The sequence below is a fragment of the Schistocerca gregaria genome, chromosome 4, assembly GCF_023897955.1.
Source record: "Schistocerca gregaria isolate iqSchGreg1 chromosome 4, iqSchGreg1.2, whole genome shotgun sequence".
Classification (NCBI taxonomy): domain Eukaryota; kingdom Metazoa; phylum Arthropoda; class Insecta; order Orthoptera; family Acrididae; genus Schistocerca; species Schistocerca gregaria.
In genome coordinates, this window is record NC_064923.1 from 209,563,997 (window position 1) to 209,584,878 (window position 20,882).

Consider the following 20,882-nt stretch of genomic DNA (forward strand, 5'->3'; position numbering starts at 1 on the left):
ATACATTCGCGCAAACGAAAATTTTAAAATTAAAATTTTCATGTTGTGTCAAAAAACTAATTAATTACATCAGCAACTACATTTTTAATTAAGACAAATGTACCAGACGTAATCCACGAGTTTGTTTAGAATCATACATGTTTCCTACTGGGAATTACCTTGCGGGCTTATGTTAACAACGTGAAAACTATCACTCTACTACAATATTCTATAATGTTGCATGCGTACTGCTTATATAATTTGATGGGTGACGCTTGCAGCAGATGTACTCAAGCACTTTCTAGTATATTTCGTTTTAATTATGGTCTGCTCGCAACGTTGTGTACATCGTAAGATGGTGAGTTACTAATGTTACTTAACAGTAAAGGCAGTGTGTTGTACAACTAACGATTGTGGATTTTATCCAAAAAGGGAAATATGTGAATTTTGCAAGGGTTAAAGAATATTTTTAGCATGCTGAAGCAACTAGTCTTACTATTGTTTTGGTTCTCTTAATCTAAAAAGCACAGTTACCGGTTTAGAATTTACAAATTCGTCATCAAAGAGCTTTCACAATTTTGTCAAAACGCAAGTAGTATACAGGTGCGTGACCTACGGTGAACAGAAATTAACAACTTAAGATATCTGTGGGAATCCAGGTTGTGATACAAAACTGTTGTTAAAGGTGCAACCTAGATATTCAACATTCTTCTCTTATGTTATTAGTATAATGTAATAACGATTCCAGAAGCGCTGCTAAGTCAGATAGTTTTATTCGTTATGAAGACCTGTTTCGACAAGTAGACACTGTCAAGTTATGTCAGATGGGTTTGGCAACCACGCTTATCGTGGCTCTGTCGCTGTTTCTCTGTTTCATTCCGTTCCATTAGTATTCCTGGAGTGATAATGGTTGATTGCACTATATGTCACTTGTTATCTGATATAACTTTCAACTTGCCTTCCTTTTCTTTAGAGCAATAATTGTGTAACGGCTTATTTATAATTATGTGACAGTTTGAAACTTCCTGGCAGATTAAAGCTGCTTGCCGGACCTAGACTCAAACTCTGGACCTTTTGCGGACGAGTGCTCTACCATCCGAGCAACCCAAGCACGGGTCGCAACCCGTCCTGCAGAGTGAAAATTTTATTCTGATGTGACAGTTCGTCAAATAAGCTGTCACGTAATTACTGCGCTAACAACGTGAAAGTTATATCAGACAACAAGTCATATATAGCATAACCATTAGTTACTAATCCAAGAACAGTAATGTAGTAGTACTAAACGAAGAGAAAGAGACAGAACTACGATAACGTATGAAGCAACGAATCCACCTTCCTCAGTGCGGATGCACAAATGCGTCCGACCTCCCTTGGGAATCTCAGCACAGAGAGCATGTTGGAAATGCTGTGGTGCTGGGTGGGAGTGTGGATAGGCCGTGAAGCGTGACGAGACAGTTCGTGTGGTTGCGATGAACTCTGTGGCCGGGTGGCGCAGTTGATTAACGCACCAGTCTTGTAAGCGGGAGATCCAAGGTTGGGATCTCGGTGTGCAACACATTTTTCACGCTGATTCCGCGTGAAGTCCTGATCCAGCTGACATCACTAGTCCCTCCCGTTCCTTTCCTTTCCTTTCTTCCCCTTCACCTTCAATTTATATATACTGTACTACAGCTGCGGATTCCGCTTGTACGAAAGAACAGACACCACACATTCATATCGAAAACGATCTGATTTAGCAGTTTTTGTTGGAATCGTAATTACACAACGTTCTTAAAAGATGTATACCACGCAGCGGGCCAAAAATACTACTCATGTTATTAACAGCTGACCTTTTTTTTGTCCAGTAGCAGCAAATGTAAACCAAAGTACCACGTGTTTCGACGAAATAACACCAGTAATCTAATGATGCATTTGTGTATTTGAAAACGGCAATTAAAAATGCATTTTCAGTGAAGTGAGGCAGAACAAAATGATAGCTGCTTGCTGCTGTAGATTATAAATATTCTATGTCACAAATCGTGCACGTTTCTTGGAAAACATATTATTTGGCGAAATGAAAGGCTGAGAGATTTGCAACTGTGGTAACCAACGAACGTAGTAAAGCATTGTATTAATAAACTATTAAATGTATAAATATTTTCTATTTTAAACATTTTGTTCTGTGTGGTATACTTCTTCTAAGATAAATTCATGGTAATCTAAATCTACAGTTAGTTCACACCAATCAAGATTTTCTGGCCGACTACCTATAGAGAAATTTTTGTGGGAGTCACATATATTAAGGTTGCCAGCAACGTATATCTCCTTGAAGTCGGGTTAGTAAGAGGTACTTAGCTGATCCTATTTCCTACGGCTATAGCACGCTGGGCTCGTGTTTGTCAGCCTGTTTTCCTTTGGCATACCAAAGGATGTTCCGAACTTTCGCAACACCCTAGCGTGTGACTTTCTTCCTAGATGTAAGGAAGCAAACACATAAAGTACACAGAATATATTTTTTTAATTATTGAACGATTGTGAGATAAAAAATTTACCAATTACTCCAAGAAACGATCTGGTGAGAATTTTTTTTATTTTCTACTTAATTTGTCTGAGGAAGATTAAAAGTCCCTAAAAATGTCACAACACGCCAGACGTGTTTTCGCGACACTTCCGTGTGTCGCGAGAAGGCGGTTGACAAACGTCGTGCTAGATGTCCCATAGGGTCGACAATTCCAGATAAATGAAAAGTGGGAAAAGTGGGTGAAGCATTTGGCGTATACGACAGGGTACGATATTCTACTTGTTGGTAAGTAGGAGAAAAATGCTATTCTCTCGATTTTAGTCCACTGCTCGTCGTCATGCGGTAGCGTTCTCGCTTTCCGCCTCCGAGTTCCCGGGTTCGATTCCCGGCGGGGTCAGGGCTTTTCTCTGGCTCGTGATGACCGGGTGTTGTGTGATGTCCTTAGGTTAGTTAGGTTTAAGTAGTTCTAAGTTCTAGGGGACTGATGACCATAGCTGTTAAGTCCCATAGTGCTCAGAGCCAATTGAACCTAGAGAGATAAAATATCAAATGCGTTGTGGGTTCATAGGTCTAAGTCCACTTCTGAAAAAATCCTGTAGAAAAATTGTCTACCACCGCCGCCGGCCGGTGTGGCCGAGCGGTTCTGGGTGCTTGAGCCTGGAACCGCGTGACCGCTACGGTCGCAGGTTCGAATCTTGCCTCGGGCATGGAAGTGTGTGATGTCCTTAGGTTAGTTAGTTTTAAGTAGTTCTAGCTTATAGGGGACTAATGACCTCAGAAGTTAAGTCCCATAGTGCTCAGAGCCATTCGAACCAAGCCACTTCTACCACCGCCCCTCTGAATGCTCTAATAGAACATTCAAGTGTTATATAATGTACGGTTTGCTGCTCTTTAACGCAGTCACATTCAGGGCAAGGATTACATCCCCAATGGTGCACCAATGTTCCACATCTGCCCCGGTCTGTTGCGGTCCGATTGAGTATGCACCACGGCGGCTGGAGGTTGAAGAAAAGCTGTTGGTTAGTCCCAAGGAGTTCTGATTATTTGTTCATGAAAGACTGTTCCTGACACTAATTGTTCCAAGCTTCTTGCATGTTGAAGTTACTTTCCTGGCGTAAGCAACGTCTCGGTGAAAGTCTGCGAAGGAAAGGTGCCCAAAGAGATCCTTTTCGGGACCCTGAAGTTCGTAAGACAATTTACCACTGAGAAGGCATAAGCAGTGCAAGGAGTGTATGAAGAGGTTGCAGATGGAACAGATTTAAGTTCGTGCGTTACTGAGAACATTAGTAGCAGGTGTTGTATTAAGGTAAAAAAGCAATACTTGTCTACATGGTTTTTCACAAATCATGTTGCACACTTCTAGAGGTTGTAGAGCGGACTTAAGTAGATCAAGATTTACATTGGAGCCCATGTATGGAAACGCTATCCAACGAAGCTATATATAGGGTTATTCTATGATGATGGTGCCGTTATTCCATGGTGATGTTACAAAATTTGTAGGATGATAGAGAAGCCTAAATGTATCAATGTGAGGTAATGGTCGCTGTACTGAAAACGAACGACTGTGGACTGTATGTTCCGGTATTAATGTTGCTAAAATAGTAGAATAGGCAACTCGCAGAGGTGATCGTATGGACCAAAATAAGAAAATAAGTCGAGTAAACATAGGCTCTAAGCTGCATACCTCAAGAGCTATGAGCATCCGTCGAACGGAGGAGATGTATTTTAAAGAACAAGTGCTCATAACTCCTCGCGTATGCATTTTAGGGCGAATGTTTACTATATACGTTTTTCCGTCTTGGTTCATACTACCACCTCTAAAAGTTGCATACCCTACATTCTTAGCAATGATAGTAGACGTATTCCACAGTCTGTCCATTTCCGGTACAGCGACCCTCACTTCAGATTGATACATTTATCCTTCTCCAACATCCTAGAAAGTTTGTAACACATCACGGAATCACCCTATATATATACATACATTTACGGGTGCCGGTTCCTATAACTTTGACACTGTTTAGCATCGTTGAATGGATGGCTTTTCCGTACATGTTTTCCTATGTAAGCTTGACCTACTATGTCCCCTGTACAACCGCTAGAAGTGAGTAACATGAATTGGGAAATGCCCTCCATAACATCTAAATGTAATTTTTTTATGTAATTGAAGTACAGCTGTTTAAAATGTGTAAACCAGTTAAATGAGATGCTCGTGGTTAACCAACCGTAACCTCCTGGAAAGAGACTCGTACAACTGCAGTCGAGAAATTAAAATGTTGATTTCAGTCACCATATTTGTTTTTGAAAGCCTGCAACCGTGTCAGTGACGATTTAAATTACTAAATACTGCGCCAGTTACGTATTTTCATGCTTAGCACGACGCCTTCCACGAATTTATTCCTATTTCACTTGCAACTATTTACATTACTGTCACCGAGTTTGTACTCGTATTATCGATTTTACAACTGCAGTAAAACCGTAAAACGACGACTACAGGGCAAGAGTAGCAGAACAATGCACATACAGACAGTAGAGACAATACCCACGTACCTATTGCAGGTGAAAGTAGGAATAAATGCCTGACACGTGTTGAGCTATGCATGAAAAACCCTGACAGGTGCAATGTTTCTTTATTTAAGTTATTAAGATTTTCGTCATTAACTTATTAATCTTCTCCCTGAGTGAATTCGTTCCAAATTATGCCATTAGGTTTGAATATTAATACTAGTAAAAATGTATACTGCCACTATAAAAATGCTTTCAAACTATTTTAATTCCAGTTAAATTACAAATTCGTGCTATTATGTGGACTGAATAGAAATTGCTTGTTGACGCCTTTTAGGAATTTTACCCGTCGTTTATATCTCACTTCCTTGCAAAAAAAGTGATTTTTAAAAAGATATATTGTGGTGTGCTGGTCAAGGTTATAAGACACTAGTAAATGTTATTAGATCAGTCGTTCCACCATCCTATGGCATTAAAAAAGTAGAATTGGCTTTCTTTTAATCTTTCCTTGCAAAGATATCATATAGGGCTGATCTGATTAATCTATAACCTATCAGTGAACAAGAAACCATAAATTTTACAACGCTCCCGTATGTTCTCCCTCGCAATGACGCCAGTTTATGCCCATACTACACTCAGACCTGTTGCAAACAATTCTACAAGTCATCAAGCAGTGACATTGAATTACGCATTCCGCATATTGTTTCGTGTTCTGTGTACTGTTTAATTTTTTTAAGATGTTAATCATCCATACGAAGGTCAGTAGATACGGAGTGCAAATCGAGTGTGTTTTCTCTCTCCATCAGGTCAGCACTGCGTCGGCGACTTACATATCCGATTCATACGCACCTCGATTTTCGCATCATCTTGCCATATTACTCACCAGGGATTCAGGGACACGCAGGCAACGCTACGCTAAGTAATTAACACACCAAATTGCAGCTCCCAATTTCACATGTCCAGAGGATGCTTGTTATGTGAGGAATGTCTTGCTCTATCACCTTTGGAGAATTCAGCTACAGCTTTTTGCATACATCTGATGATTCGAAAGAGACCTCTCTGAACTACTCTTTAACACAAACGGTGGGATAAATCCATCAATGCTAGGAAAAGAAAATGTTGGGACCGAAAGGTACAAACAAATACAACGGAAATTGTGCATTCATAGTACTAAAAGATATTATAATAAAAAAATTATAGCTCCTAGGTATAATTTTCGCCAGTTCTCACATTCGTCAGCGAAACGATAGCTTCTGGGATCGAGTTCCAGCCCGTCACACAGTTTTAACCTGTCAGGAAATTTCAGATTGAAGTACTCTGCGATGCGGAGTAATAACGTATTCTGAAAATAACATTCTAAGCTGTGGATAAACTTTTTTTCCGTAATATCCTTTCAACCAGAAGTGCTAGTGTTGCAATTTATGTAAGAGAATTTCTGTGGTCTTAGGAAAGTAGCAGAGTGTTTCTAGCGGGAATACTGTTGACAGGGACATTATTGAGCAGTGTCCGCCTGGATAGCTCAGTCGTTACAGCATTTCCCGGTGAAAGCAAAGTTTCCGTATTCGAGTATCGCTCTAGTACACAGTTTTAATCTGCCAGGAGGTCTCACATTATTGTATTAATTCAAGTATGTATTTCAACAGAAAAGAAGCCAGTGAAGAAGGGTCTGCTTATATAATCTACAAAATGTACTTTCCAGGTGCTAAATTCGCACAGAGTTTTCAGAAACACTGCTGTATAAAAAAAAGAGATGTATAGAATTCTTTTCTTCATAGCGTTCATCGTAAACAAATGACATCTGAACAACTGCAACTGTTTCTTATTTTTTAACATACATATAGTTGCGAGCAAGCCTTAGGTTCTGTTTGATAAAGTACTTTATGTGCCTAGCACCAAGAACTATGAGAATTATTTGACGTGGTCGCCGTAGAACGAACGTAAGAATAAAAATTATATTAAAAGTGGATGATACCTAAATTAAGCAATGAATCAATATTTTATTTGCATTAATGTTCACAGCAACCACAAATTTTCTAAATGAAAGCAATACGTTACTCTAGCTGTAATTGGTTGTTAGCCATATTACGGCTATTTTATAGCGTAACCCATAAAACAGACATATGTGAGTTGGAGTCGACCACTCCGACTGGAAATTTAGCAATTAACAGTAAATATTTCAAAGATACACACGACGATGTAAACGACTAATAGTTTCAGGAACTTCTTTATTGATAAAAGCAGGTTCACTTCTTTACTTTACACATTAATACAGTTAATTAATTTTCTCTGAGATCGGAATCTCTTAAGGCATTCGGCGTGATTCAGTAGTTGGCCTGTTAAGTCAATACCCTTGTTGGATGACGCCCCAATCACGACGACAAAGACGTAGACGCGTTATACAAAATGTTGATCTGGCGGCTGAATTGTAGCCATTCAGAGCCACATTATCCTAAAGTCAAATTACTTCAGGAATACTGTATCGGTCTCGTGAGGTGGACGTGCTGCTATCGCCGTAACAGCAATTTTCAGGGATGATGAAGTAAATAACAAGGGATGAAGAAAAGGTATTATCGGGGAGGGAGGGAGGGTGGAGGGTAGAGGGGTGTGGTTAGGACTTAAGTGTCACGAAACTCAAGCAAAGAAATACACCAGGAACTGACGTTAAGGACATGAGAATGTACTTGTTTACAACCTGCTAGGAAACATAACAAATACCAAGGTTCAGAGTGTTTGTATGGCATAGGAAGTTCGAAATTACATTGAGAACATATGTAATTATACATAGAATATTATGCAGAAGCAGATAACGAGGAAAAGGGTCCTGTAGCACAACTTAATATGATACATACGGTAATCTGCAATGCCAAACCGTACAGCATGTATTAACGTCGATACCAACTGGATCTTTCATGGAACACTAAGTTGTAGCAGGAAGTCGCGGTACCTGAAACAAAAATAACGGTGGTAAACATAAATACTGTTTTATAAAACACTACACAAGATACAAAAATAACTAACTGTAACGTATGAATTATGTAACATGTTTCTGACATGTCAACTGGGTGTTACAAACTCCTTAAAACAGAAAATCAAATACTGAAGAGATACCTTATTACGAAAATGCATGGATGAAAACAGAAGAGGCTGGCGGAACGATTGCTTTTTCTGTAATAGAAGATAAACTAAATTCCTTTTCTTAACTCACAGCGCTTTAGATTTTGCGTCAGAACGGCACGGTATCGCTACATGCTCAGTAAGCATATATCAACAGCTCAAGCATTGCTGCAAACATTCCGATGGCATACACGTCAAAACAACAATTCAAAATAGCGACCACAAACATCATCAAACAGTTTACAGTGACACAATAATCAATTTTTGTCTCCGTCTTTCACCGAGAGAACCAGCGTCTGTCGAACAAATAAACAGAAGTAGAAATCAATTTCCCATCAGTCGGAGATGTGGTTTCATGAACTAACTACATCAGACGCTTTGAAATGAACCATCTCGTCAACTAGCGGATGGGACCTTCCAGGTGATGGAACAGCGTAGCGTGAAGCGGGTTGGTACTCCTTCAATTTGCGAATACACAAGCTATTACAGAGAAATTGAGGTACCCCGTCATTAAACATTACCCCATACGCTTCCATGTAGCAATATAGAGTGAAAGATTCTTCCTTGAACCTGAGAGGTATTTTTCTGAATTCAGGTGGTTCGGCAAGAGAAGGTACTTTCATTTCGCCCGCAGTACACTTTACACAGTCTTAAGTTAAGAATCTGTAAAATATGTCCTTCATGGCATATAAATATGGTGCATGTTCTTCCAGATATGTCAGAAGAAACACCATATATACTGGGTGGTCCATTTATCGTCACCGGGCCAAATATCTCACGAAATAAGAGTTAAACGAAAAAACTACAAAGAACGAAACTTGTCTAGCTTGAAGGGGAAAACCAGATGGCGGTATGGTTGGCCCGCTAGATGACGCTGACATAGGTCAAACAGATATTAACTGCGTTTTTTTAAACAGTAACCAACATTTTTATTACATATTCGTGTAGTACGTCAAGAAATATGAATGTTTTAGTTGGACCACTTTTTTCGCTTTATGACAGATGACGCTGTAATAGTCACAAACATATGGCTCACAATTTTAGACAAACCATTGGTAGCAGGTAGGCTTTCTAAATTCAAATACAGAACGTAGGTATGTTTGAACATTTTATTTCGGTTGTTCTAATGTGATACATGTACCTTTGGGAACTTATCGTCTCTGAGAACGGATTCTGTTATAGCGTAAATAGTGTAAATACCATATTAATGCAATAAATGCTCAAAATGATGCTTGTTAACCTCAATGCATTTGGCGATACGTGTAACGACATTCCTCTCATCAACGAGTATTTCGCCTTCCATAATGTTCGCACATTCATTGACAACGCGCTGACGCATGTTACCAGGCGTTGTTGTGGGATCACGATAGCAAATATCCTTCAAATTTCCGCACAAAAAAGAAATCCGGGGACGTGAGATCCGGTGAACGTGCGGGCCATGCTTCGACCACTAAACCACCTGTCATGAAATATGTGATTCAGTACCACTTCAACCCTAAGCGAGCTACGTGCCGGACATCCATCATGCTGGAAGTACATCGCCAGTCTGTCATCTCGTAGTAACATCGGTAGAACATTACGTAGGAAATCAGCATACACTACACCATTTAGATTGTCATCGATAAAATGGGGGCAAATTATCCTTCCTCCCATAGTGCCGCACCATACCTTAACCCGTCAAGGTCGCTGATGTTCCACGTGTCGCACCCATCGTGGATTTTCCGTTGCCCAGTAGTGCATATTATGCCGGTTCACGTCACCACTGTTGGTGAATGACGTTTCGTCACTAAATAGAATGCGTGCAGAATATCTGTCATCTTCCCGTAATTTCTCTTGTGCCCAGTGGTAGAACTGTACATGACGTTTAAAATCGTCGCCATGCAATTCCTGGTGCATAGAAATATGGTAAGAGCGCAATCGATGTTTATGTAGCATTTTCAACACCGACGTTTTTGAGATTCCCGATTCTCGCGCAATTTGTCTGCTACTGATGTGACGATTAGCCGCGACAGCAGCTAAAACACCTACGTGGACATCATCATTTGTTACAGGTCGTGGTTGACGTTTCACCAGTGGAATGGCTGAACACTTTGTTTCCTTAAATATCGTAACTATCCGGGAACAGTCCGGACACTTGGATGATGTCGTCCAGGAAGCCGAGCAGCATACATAGGACACGCCAGTTGGGCATTTTAATCACAATAGCCGTACATCAACACGATATAGACCTTTTCCGCAATTGGTAAGTGATCCATTTTAACACGGGTAATGTATCACGAAGCAAATACGGTTCGCACTGGCGGAAAGTTACGTGATACCACGTACTTACACGTTTGTGACTATTAGAGCGCAATCTATCACAAAGCGAAAAAAGTGGTCCAACTAAAACATTCATATTTCTTTACGTACGACACTAATATGTAATAGAAATGGGGGTTCCTATTTTAAAAAAACGCAGTTGATATCCATTTGACCTATGGCAGCGCCATCTAGAGTGCCAACCATAGCGCCATCTGGTTTCCCACTTCAATCTACACGAGTTTCGTTCTTTGTAGTTTTTTTTCGTTTGACGCTTATTTCGCGAGATATATGGTCTGGTGACTATCAATGGAGCACCCTGTATATACGAGTATTATTAAGGCAAAGACGGCCATTGATCTCTTTAGTGCACGTGCATACCAACTTGAATTCTTATGGAAATCGACGAGATAGAGTATGTAGTGTAACCTGACATTTGGGATCTGAGGGAGGGCGTGCTAGTGCGTGCAGCTGTGCTGACCTCTGTGTCCGGATGGCGTAGTGGTTAGGTCATTCGTCTAGTAAGAAGGAAAGTCGGATTCGAATCCCGGGCCGGTACAAATTTTCAACTTGCTCCATTGTTATAACTCAATGCCCACTGGGACAAAAGTATTTAATTCTTTGTGTCCTTAATGTTTCGTTTCTGTGAGATGCTGGTATGATCACTAATTCATGTGTTGACGAATAAGCAACCTGTTTTCATTCCCTAGGGCGCCTCTGGCCCTCCAAAGATTTTATAGCTAATACAGTTGTTGTTACACGAGAATGGATTAATCTCTGAAGTGATACAGAACAATATCAAAGTTGGCTCGTGTTTGGACGTAGTTCTTGCTTGCCACAGCACTGTGCGGTAAAGTTTGTCTGCTGTGTGTGATGTTAGCAGTAATCACTGTTTTATTTCTTACTCTGATCTTAGGACAAGACGACTGGTATTACCCATGTATCATCTGCAACATTCTTACTATGACGTGCCAGTCAGGCATGGTTGGTATTTACTGAACTTTTAGGTAATGGCCCTTAAAATTGTGTTTATTAGTTCTCACCTTTGAGCTTGAAAATGGCAGTTCAGCTGAAATAGCGCTAGAGAAATAAATAGATAAAAACATGGTGACGGTGATTTAATTTAAAAAGACTGCGGTCCCCAACAAAAAAAAGTTTCCTGTGGTTCATATGGTATAGAATAATTCATCGTTAGTTTCCAGCCAACTTGTATCCAGTGGCGTCACTTTTTACACCACCTCAAGCGTCGCTTTGGATTGACTTCAGAATGAGCGGCTTATGAAGAGCTGCGCGACCACTGTTCGGATGTCTTAACTCCCTACCCAAGTAGAAACTCACCGGTATTTCCTTACGCTGATATACCACTTTTTTTATATCAATTTTCCGCAAAGCTCGATGGTCCATCTCTCATTATTCGAAACGTGAAGAGACTGGGAAATGAAAGATCGGGAACTTGTACGGGGGCTGGTAACCACTATGTTGAACGTCCCACAACTGATCACCATCATCACATCATCATCATCGGTCCCTCTTCGTTTCTCTCTCTCTCTCTCTCTCTCTCTCTCTCTCTCTCTCTCTCTCTCTCTCTCTCTCTCTCTCCACCCTCAGTAAACGACATCTGCCTGTTCTAATTTCATCTGTGGCTGTACCTTCGTGCTTCCAGTTCAGAATGACATGGCCAACAGTCGGTTTGGTCAATTGTAGAAGGGTCAAAAGATTCCGGAATAGTCCCCCATTCGGATCTCCGGTAGGGGACTCCCAAGGGGGAGGTTTCCACGAGAAAAAGATTAAATAATCAACGAAAGGATAATGTTCTACGAGTCGGGGCGTGGAATGTCAGAAGCTTGAACGTGGTAGGGAAACTAGAAAATCTGAAAAGGGAAATGCAAAGTCTCAATCTAGATACAGTAGGGGTCAGTAAAGTGAAGTGGAAGGAAGACAAGGATTTCTGGTCAGATGAGTATCGGGTAATATCAAAACAGCAGAAAATGGTATTACAGGTGTAGGATTCGTTATGAATAGGAAGTAGGGCAGAGGGTGTGTTACTGTGAACAGTTCAGTGACCGGGTTATTCTAATCAGAAGCGACAGCAGACCAACACCGACAACGATAGTTCAGGTATACATGCCGACGTCGCAAGCTGAAGATGAACAGATAGAGAAAGTGTATGAGGATATTGAAAGGGTAATTCAGTATGAATAGGGGGACGAAAATCTAATAGTCATGGGCGACTGGAATGCAGTTGTAGAGGAAGGAGTAGATGAAAAGGTTACAGGAGAATATGGGCTTGGGACAAGGAATGAAAGAGGAGAAAGACTAATTGAGTTCTGTAACACGTTTCAGCTAGTAATAGCGAATACCCTGTTCAAGAATCACAAGAGGAGGAGGTATACTTGGAAAAGTCCGGGGGATATGGGAAGATTTCAATTAGATTACATCATGATCAGACAGAGATTCCGAAATCAGATACTGGATTGCAAGGCGTACCCAGGAGCAGATATAGACTCAGATCACAATATAGTAGTGATGAAGAGTAGGCTGAAATTCAAGACATTAGTCAGGAAGAATCAATACGCAAAGAAGTGGGATACAGAAGTTCTAAGGAATGACGAGATACGTTTGAAGTTCTGTAACGCTATAGATACAGCAATAAGGAATAGCGCAGTAGGCAGCACAGTTGAAGAGGAATGGACATCTCTAAAAAGGGCAATCACAGAGGTTGGTAAGGAAAACATAGGTACAAAGAAGGTAGCGGCAAAGAAACCATGGGAACAGAAGAAATACTTCAGTTGATTGATGAAAGGCGGAAGTACAAACATGTTCCGGGAAAATCAGGAATACAGAAATACAAGTCGCTGAGGAATGAAATAAATAGGAAGTGCAGGGAAGCTAAGACGAAATGGCTGCAGGAAAAATGTGAAGACATCGAAAAAGATATGATTGTCGGAAGGACAGACTCAGCATGCAGGAAAGTCAAAACAACCTTTGGTGGCATTAAAAGCAACGGTGGTAACATTAAGAGTGCAACCGGAATTCCGCTGTTAAATGCAGAGGAGAGAGCAGATCGTTGGAAAGAATGCATTCAAAGCCTCTAAGAGGGTGAAGATTTGTCTGATGTGATAGAAGAAGGAACAGGAGTCGATTTAGATGGGATAGGGGACCCAGTATTAGAATCGGAATTTAAAAGAGCTTTGGAGGACTTACGGTCAAATGAGGCAGAAGGGACATTAAAATTGCTACACCACGAAAATTAGTTGCTACAGTAGCGAAATTTAACCGACAGGAAGAAAATGCTGTGATATGCAAATGATTAGCTTTTCAGAACATTCACACAAGGTTGTAGCCGGTGGCGACACCTACTCCGTGCTGACATGAAGAAAGTTTCCAACCAATTTCTCATACACAAACAGCAGTTGACCGGCGTTGCCTGGTTAAACGTTGTTGTAATGCCTCGTGTAAGGAGGAGAAATGCGTACCATCACGTTTCCGACTTTGATAAAGGTCGGATTGTAGCCTATCGCTATTGCGGGTTATCGTATCACGACATTGCTGCTCGCGTTGGTCGAGATCCAATGACTGTTAGCAGAGTATGGTATCGGTGGGTTCAGAAGGGTAATACAGAACGCCGTGCTGGATCCCAACGGCCTCGTATCACTAGCAGTCGAGATGACAGGCATCTTAATCCGCATGGCTGTAACGGATCGTGCAGCCACGTCTCGATCCCTGAGTCAACAGATGGGGACGTTTGTAAGACAACAACCATCTGTACTAACACTTCGATGACGTTTGCAGCAGCATGGACAATCAGCTCGGAGACCATGGCTGCGGTTACCCTTGACGCTGCATCACAGACAGGAGTGCCGGCGATGGTGTACTCAACGACGAACCTGGGTGCACGAATGGCAAAACGTAATTTTTTCGGACGATTCCAGGTTCTGTTTACAGCATCAAGATGGTCGCATCCGTGTTTGGCGACATCGCGGTGAACGCACATTGGAAACGTGTATTCGTCATCGCCATACTGGCGTATCACCCGGCGTGATGCTATGGGGTGCCACTGGTTACAAGTGTCGGTCACCTCTTGTTCGCATTGACGGCACTTCGAACAGTGGACGTTTCATTTCAGATGTGTTACGACCCGTGGCTCTACCCTTCATTCGATCCCTGCGAAACCCTACATTTCAGCAGGATAATGCACGACCTCATGTTGTAGGTCCTGTACGGGCGTTTCTGGATACAGAAAATGTTCGACTGCTGCCCTGGCCAGCACATTCTCCAGATCTCTCACCAACTGAAAACTTCTGGTAAGTGGTGGCCGAGCAACTGGCTCGTCACAATACGCCAGTCACTACTCTCGATGAACTGTGGTGTAGTATTGAAGCTGCATGGGCAGCTGTACCTGTACACGCCATCCAAGCTCAGTTTGACTCAATGCCGAGGCGTATCAAGGCCGTTATTACGGCCAGCTGTGGTTGTTCTGAGTTCTGATTTCTCAGGATCTATGCAGCCAAACTGCGTGAAAAAATAATGACATGTCAGCTCTAGTGTATTATATCTGTCTGCATTTCTTCTTGGTGTAGCAATTTTAATGGCCAGTAGTGTAGTTGACATCTGTGTTGACAACTGATATTAGACTTCTAATCACATTCGTCAGTAGAGAAACGTAATCACCTCAGGAACCGACGACGAACGTCCAGCTTGAATGGGCCCACACATTCCGGTCAGAGGGGACACAGGCGCGTCTGCGTGGGGTCGCGCGAGTTTCTGCGTGCGGACGCGTGTAGGGCAGAATCAGCTGAAATTCGGGCAGCTAATCCCTTTACACGATCCCAGCGGCGTATAATGGCAGGCGGTATTTGTTGGCCACCGCTCACATCCGACATGGAAAGCAGAAATGGCTTTAGCCGCATTTGCTTCCACAGCGAAATGCGGCAGCAGACCGGGAGTACGCGCAATCATTTCGATGCGACGGGGAAGTCCCGTGTGTCGGGGTGGATCAGTATTAATGAAACCTTTGTAACAGCTCTCTGCTGATTAAACGAGAACTGCTAACGTACCTGCTCTAAATTTATTAGTCAATCTTGACGCTTTAACAGAGAATTGGTTTCTGCGAACCTCTGATTTCCGAAATACGTGTGCGCAGTAGGATGCAGGGGTCGAAAAGCCATGTGATAATATCCTTGCCCGTTGATTCCAGCGACATGCTTCATAGCTTGAAGTCGGCGACATTTTACACTGGTTACCCATAAACAGTTATGTTGTAAAAAGGAATAAGTAAGTTACCTCTACTGTGTACAAGTGCACGTATCAACATTACGACATTCAATACAGGGTGAGGCACTTGAAATGGTTTTTGGAAATACCTGGAAAACTACCAATCGCAATTAAAAAACGGTAGTAACATAAGTTTTTTGTCTCCGAGGGGGACACCCCGTGACACCAAACTCTACCTATCTGTCCCAGCCGGCCGGAGTGCCCGAGCGTTTCTAGGCGCTACAGTCTCGAAGCGCGCGACAGCTACCGTCGCAGGTTCGAATCCTGCCTCGGGCATGGATGTGTGTGTTGTCCTTAGGTTAGTTAGGTTTAAGTAGTTCTAAGTTCTATGGGACTGGTGACCTCTTAAGTCCCACAGTGCTCAGAGCCATTTGAACCATTTTATCTGCCCCACCCCCAGGAGCGGCAGGTACGTGAATACCAAATAGGAACGCAGGAAGAATGCACATTCTCAGTGAAAAAATACGCAGCTTACGTATCTAAAAATTTTGGTTAGGTAATAGATGACGCTGAAATCGAAAAAAAGGATATTAGTTAAAACCGTCAAAGAATTATATCTCAAGAAATACTTCTATACATCAGATTATGATCCCAGGAGGATAGAGAAGCAGTTATTCTAAAATATTTTATGAGAAACCGGTTTTTAAGCAAAAAAAAATTTACTGTCAAGAATATAATAAATTTGATCTAAATTGAAGGTGGAATGGAGAGAAAAGGTTCGAACTGATGATATGAGCTGGATTGAGACTTTATCTGAAATCGGCGGCGAGGAGTGAAAATGGCTGGCGGACCGGGACTCAAACGCGGGATTTCCTGCTAGCTAGGCAGCTATGTTAGCCACTGCGCCACACCAACGCAGTTTATCGCAAATGCACGGGTTGTCTTCGTGCGCTCCCCGGCCAACTTACACTCCCATCTAGCGCCACCTATAGTCAGTCCCCGTCTATGTCCACCTTGCTGGCTAATTTTTAGATTCCCACTGGAGGTCGAAGGATATTGCGCATCCTCAGTGAAGCTTGTGGGTTCACTGCGCATCGAGGTTAATCATTTATATGAATGCGTGGCGTCTGTTCTTTCGGACATGTCCGAAACCTACTACTTTCTGATCTTAAGGAACTCAAAAGTATGAAGGGTGAATAACTATGAAAAAGAGACAGGTCAAACACTTTGCCTCTTTTCATAGTTTTAAATATCTCATCTTGTATACAGAGTGTGTCATTATTATACGCTTACTCGTCAATTTCTTGGGATAAATAAATAGGAAACGTTATACCAGGGAGGAAATCGAGGTAATACCACATCAGTGACGCCGATTTGTAGGGGGGTTATGGAACATACACTGTTCTTCCTTCTTCTGTTCCTTCGCCTCTGTGCCGTCTAAGGAGTCTGCTTTTTCAACATCTGACCAATTTTAGTTCAGGATTTATCTCTGTGATAGATGCTCTTCCTGAGGCCACAGATGCCGAGATAACCTGAGGAAAAAGATCTGTACGCTATCTTTCTGAGCGTCACCACAAAAAAGCGAATGGTTCAAATGGTTCTGAGTATTATGCGACTTAACTACTGAGGTCATTAGTCGCCTAGAACTTAGAACTAATTAAACCTAACTAACCTAAGGACATCACACACATTCATGGCCGATGCAGTATTGGAACCTACGACAATAGCGGTCGCTCGGCTCCAGATGGCCACCCCAACCGACGCGTTACCACATTTTGGCTCTTTGTGTACTAGTATTCTACGAGGCAGAATTTTGAGACTAGCCCAGCGTTTGCTGACATATTTTCTGCGGTCCTATGCGGCCTACTACTTTCTGTTGACGGAAAGACTTCGTAATTTTCTACTTTAGACACAAACAGTCTTTCATAGGGAGTAGTTTAAGTACAAAATGTGTAGGCATTTAATAGTTTTTTTGAATACTGTCAATAGCGAAAAATATGTATTATATTTCAGTTTTAAAGGAAATTTTTAATTTCGCCTTTACAGAGGCTTACATGCCATGAAACTTTGAAAAGCTGGGTGTAACACGAAGTGGTAGATCACTATCAGAGGTAACAACTTTTGCTTTCTTCACTTTAGATTTGGCACAGAACCGCTATTTTTTTTGTGGATGAAAACCCATCAATCAGTTGCTAATATGAGTCGGGAAGACAACTGTTATGTCTTTTGCATTTCCGTCTGACGTAATACGTATGAGTTGATAATAACGATATTGGAATATACAGTGCCACTATTTCACAAGTCTGCCTGTTATGTATCTGGCCCCGATCTTAGTAAAATTTATTACATGAACTATTATAACGAGAGAAGTGAGCTGAGTTTCGAATACAAGACGGCTCGCGTGCGTGACAGACAGAAGCCAAACAGGGTATCGGGGGCTTCCCAAAGCTTCTGCACACTGTTTGCTTCTTCGAGGCTGGTTAAATACACCAGCACATACGCCAGCAATGGTGCGTAATGGAAGAGAGATAATCAGACATTAAGGCGACCACATGCAGAGAAGTGTTAATGTTCCAGGAAGAGAGTGAAGAGGCCCGTGTGAAACCAAAATCATTTAAGAACGATATAAGAATCATGTAGCAATGAGTTGAGTCAGTTTTAATTTTCAGTGCTGAGCAACCAGAGGGCAGTTACGCTCTGCTGCGGTATCTGATAGAGCAGTAACACTTCAACTATGAGAAGATGGTGGTAGACACGGGTAAACAAACAGTAACTGCAAGCTAAGTAGTGTTTTACAATATTCGTTGGAATAGTGCTGAAAAGAGACTGTGGTATCAAGGAGTTAGAATAGCAGAATTCCAGTGAATATCAGGAACAGGTTACTGCTTGGTGCTTGTCTCTTGTACGGTAGGAAAAATGGCCTATGAGTGTTACTGACGTAGTTCACAGCGTTGACGATTGTTTAGTTAGGCCAAGTTGCCGGTAGTTAGCAGCCGCTTGCAGTTAAGGAGTCGTCTGTGATAGAGATCCTGTCTAGTAATCACTGAAAGCACATAACGTTCTGATAAGGGGTTTTGGTCCGAAACCTCACCAAGTAGAGACGTTTGTTAAAACAATAAATTGATTAAAGAAAGTTAAATAACTTCCTATTTCAGAAAACCATTCTCGCCAGCTGCATGAGAGCTACCAACCTTCTGTAACCCAACCCCCCCTTCCCACCAGCAAAGGATGTTATCTCCCTCTCACCTCCTCTATAAACGTTTATAACAAAGCAAACTGAGCCCATGATGTCGTTAACGTCCTGACTGCACCACGCAGATGGAGAGAACTGTGCCGGTATGCGACATAATTTTTTTTTGTATGTTGGGTGTATGTTAGTAAGTTGTTGTGAGTAGTGAGGATGGTAAAGAGAGAAACATAGGAAGCACGAGCAGAAATTGTAGCTATTGTCACCGAGTTTCACCACATGAAGAAGAAGCCGTTACTAGAAGCAACGCTCAAGATCAGAAGCAGCAGCACCCAAACGAATGTTCTAGAAGGAGACTGAAGAGGGTCGTGTATAACCAGAGCCAGACAGACTGTGAACGGTGCGGGTAGCTGCTTCCGAGATTCAGGGGACCACTAGAGCCCGGCATATAAGTGGCAAAACGGAGGTAGGTACATTCCAGAACAGGCACGGCAGCGCAACGAATTAAGAATAAGATCCCTTGGTTTGTAATACAATGACGTTCTCCAGTAGCAATAGCACACGTATAAGGGGTAAGGATGGTTTAGTTTTAGTTCGAAGGATATTTGATGGTAGGAAACGAAAATTAAAAGAATTCAATGAAAAGGTGAACGCCATTTTAAAAACAGGGAAAACTTAGAATGTAAAATTAGTATTTTCAATGTGTGGGATCGAAAACAGACAGGGATGCTAGAGCAAAAAAAAAAAAAAAAAAGTAAAGGCTAATACGATTAACTGGCCTGAAGTGAGAACTGATTATTGATTCGTTGGCCTAGAGAAAGCGTTCGAAAATGTAAAATAGTGGAAAATGTTCGAAGTTCTGAGAGAAATAAAGGAAAGATGAGTAATAAACAATATATACAAAAGCCAAGAGGGAACAACAAGGGTGGAAAACAAGAATGAAGTGCTTGCTGTTCATTTTGTAAATCAAAAAAGCAATGACGGAAATAGAAGAAAGGTTCAAGAGTGGAATTAAAATTGATGGTAAAAGGATATCAATGATAAGATTCGCTGATGACACTGGCTGTCCAAGTGAAAGAGAGTTACAGGATCTGTTGAATGGAATGAACACTCCAATGGGTACAGAACGTGTATTGAGAGTAAATCGAAGAAATACGAGAGTAACGTAAAGTAGTACAAATGAACATACCAACAAACTTAACATCGGAGTTGATGATCATGAAGTAGATAAAGTTAAGAAATTTTGCTAGCTAGGCAGCAAGATAACGTATCAAGGACGGTGCAAGGCGGACATAAAAAGCAGACTAGCACTGCGAAAAAGGGCATTTCTGGCCAAGAAGTCTGCTACTATCAACTAAATTTGAGGAAAAAAAGTCTTAGAATGTACGTTTAGAGCACAGAATTGTATGTTAGTGAAATATGGACTAAGAAAACTGGAACAGAAGAGAATCGAAGCATAAGAGATGTGGTGCTGCAGATAATGGTTGAAAATTAGGTGGACGTATTGAGGTAAGAAATGAGGTGGTTCTCCTAAGAACTGGCGAGGAAAGAAAAATATGGAAAATACTTACAAGAAGGATGGGCAGGATGATAGGACGTTAAAACTTCAGGGAGTAAACTCTATGGTAAGTGAGGGAATTACAAAAGGTAAATAGTTGAAATGGCTCTGAGCACTATGGGACTTAACATCTGAGGTCATCAGTCCCCTAGAACTTAGAACTACTTAAACCTAACTAACCTAAGGACATCACACACGTCCATGCCCGAGGCTGAATTCGAACCTGCGACAGTGGCGGTCGCGCCGTTCCAGACTGAAGCGTCTAGAAGCGCTCGGTCACAACGGCTGGCTACAAACGGTTAAAAGTGTTGAGGAAGACAGAGCTCGGAATACATCCAGAAAATAATAGGAGATGTAGGCAAGTAATTCATGGCAGGCCACATCAAACGAGTCAGAGAATTGATGAACAAAACACTATGACAAAAGAACCGTAGATTTCTGTGCTTGCAGGATGTTTCAAGCCAGACAGTATTCTGTGAAATCAATTACTTCCGGGGAAAATATGATAGATGACCGATCGAAATCATTCA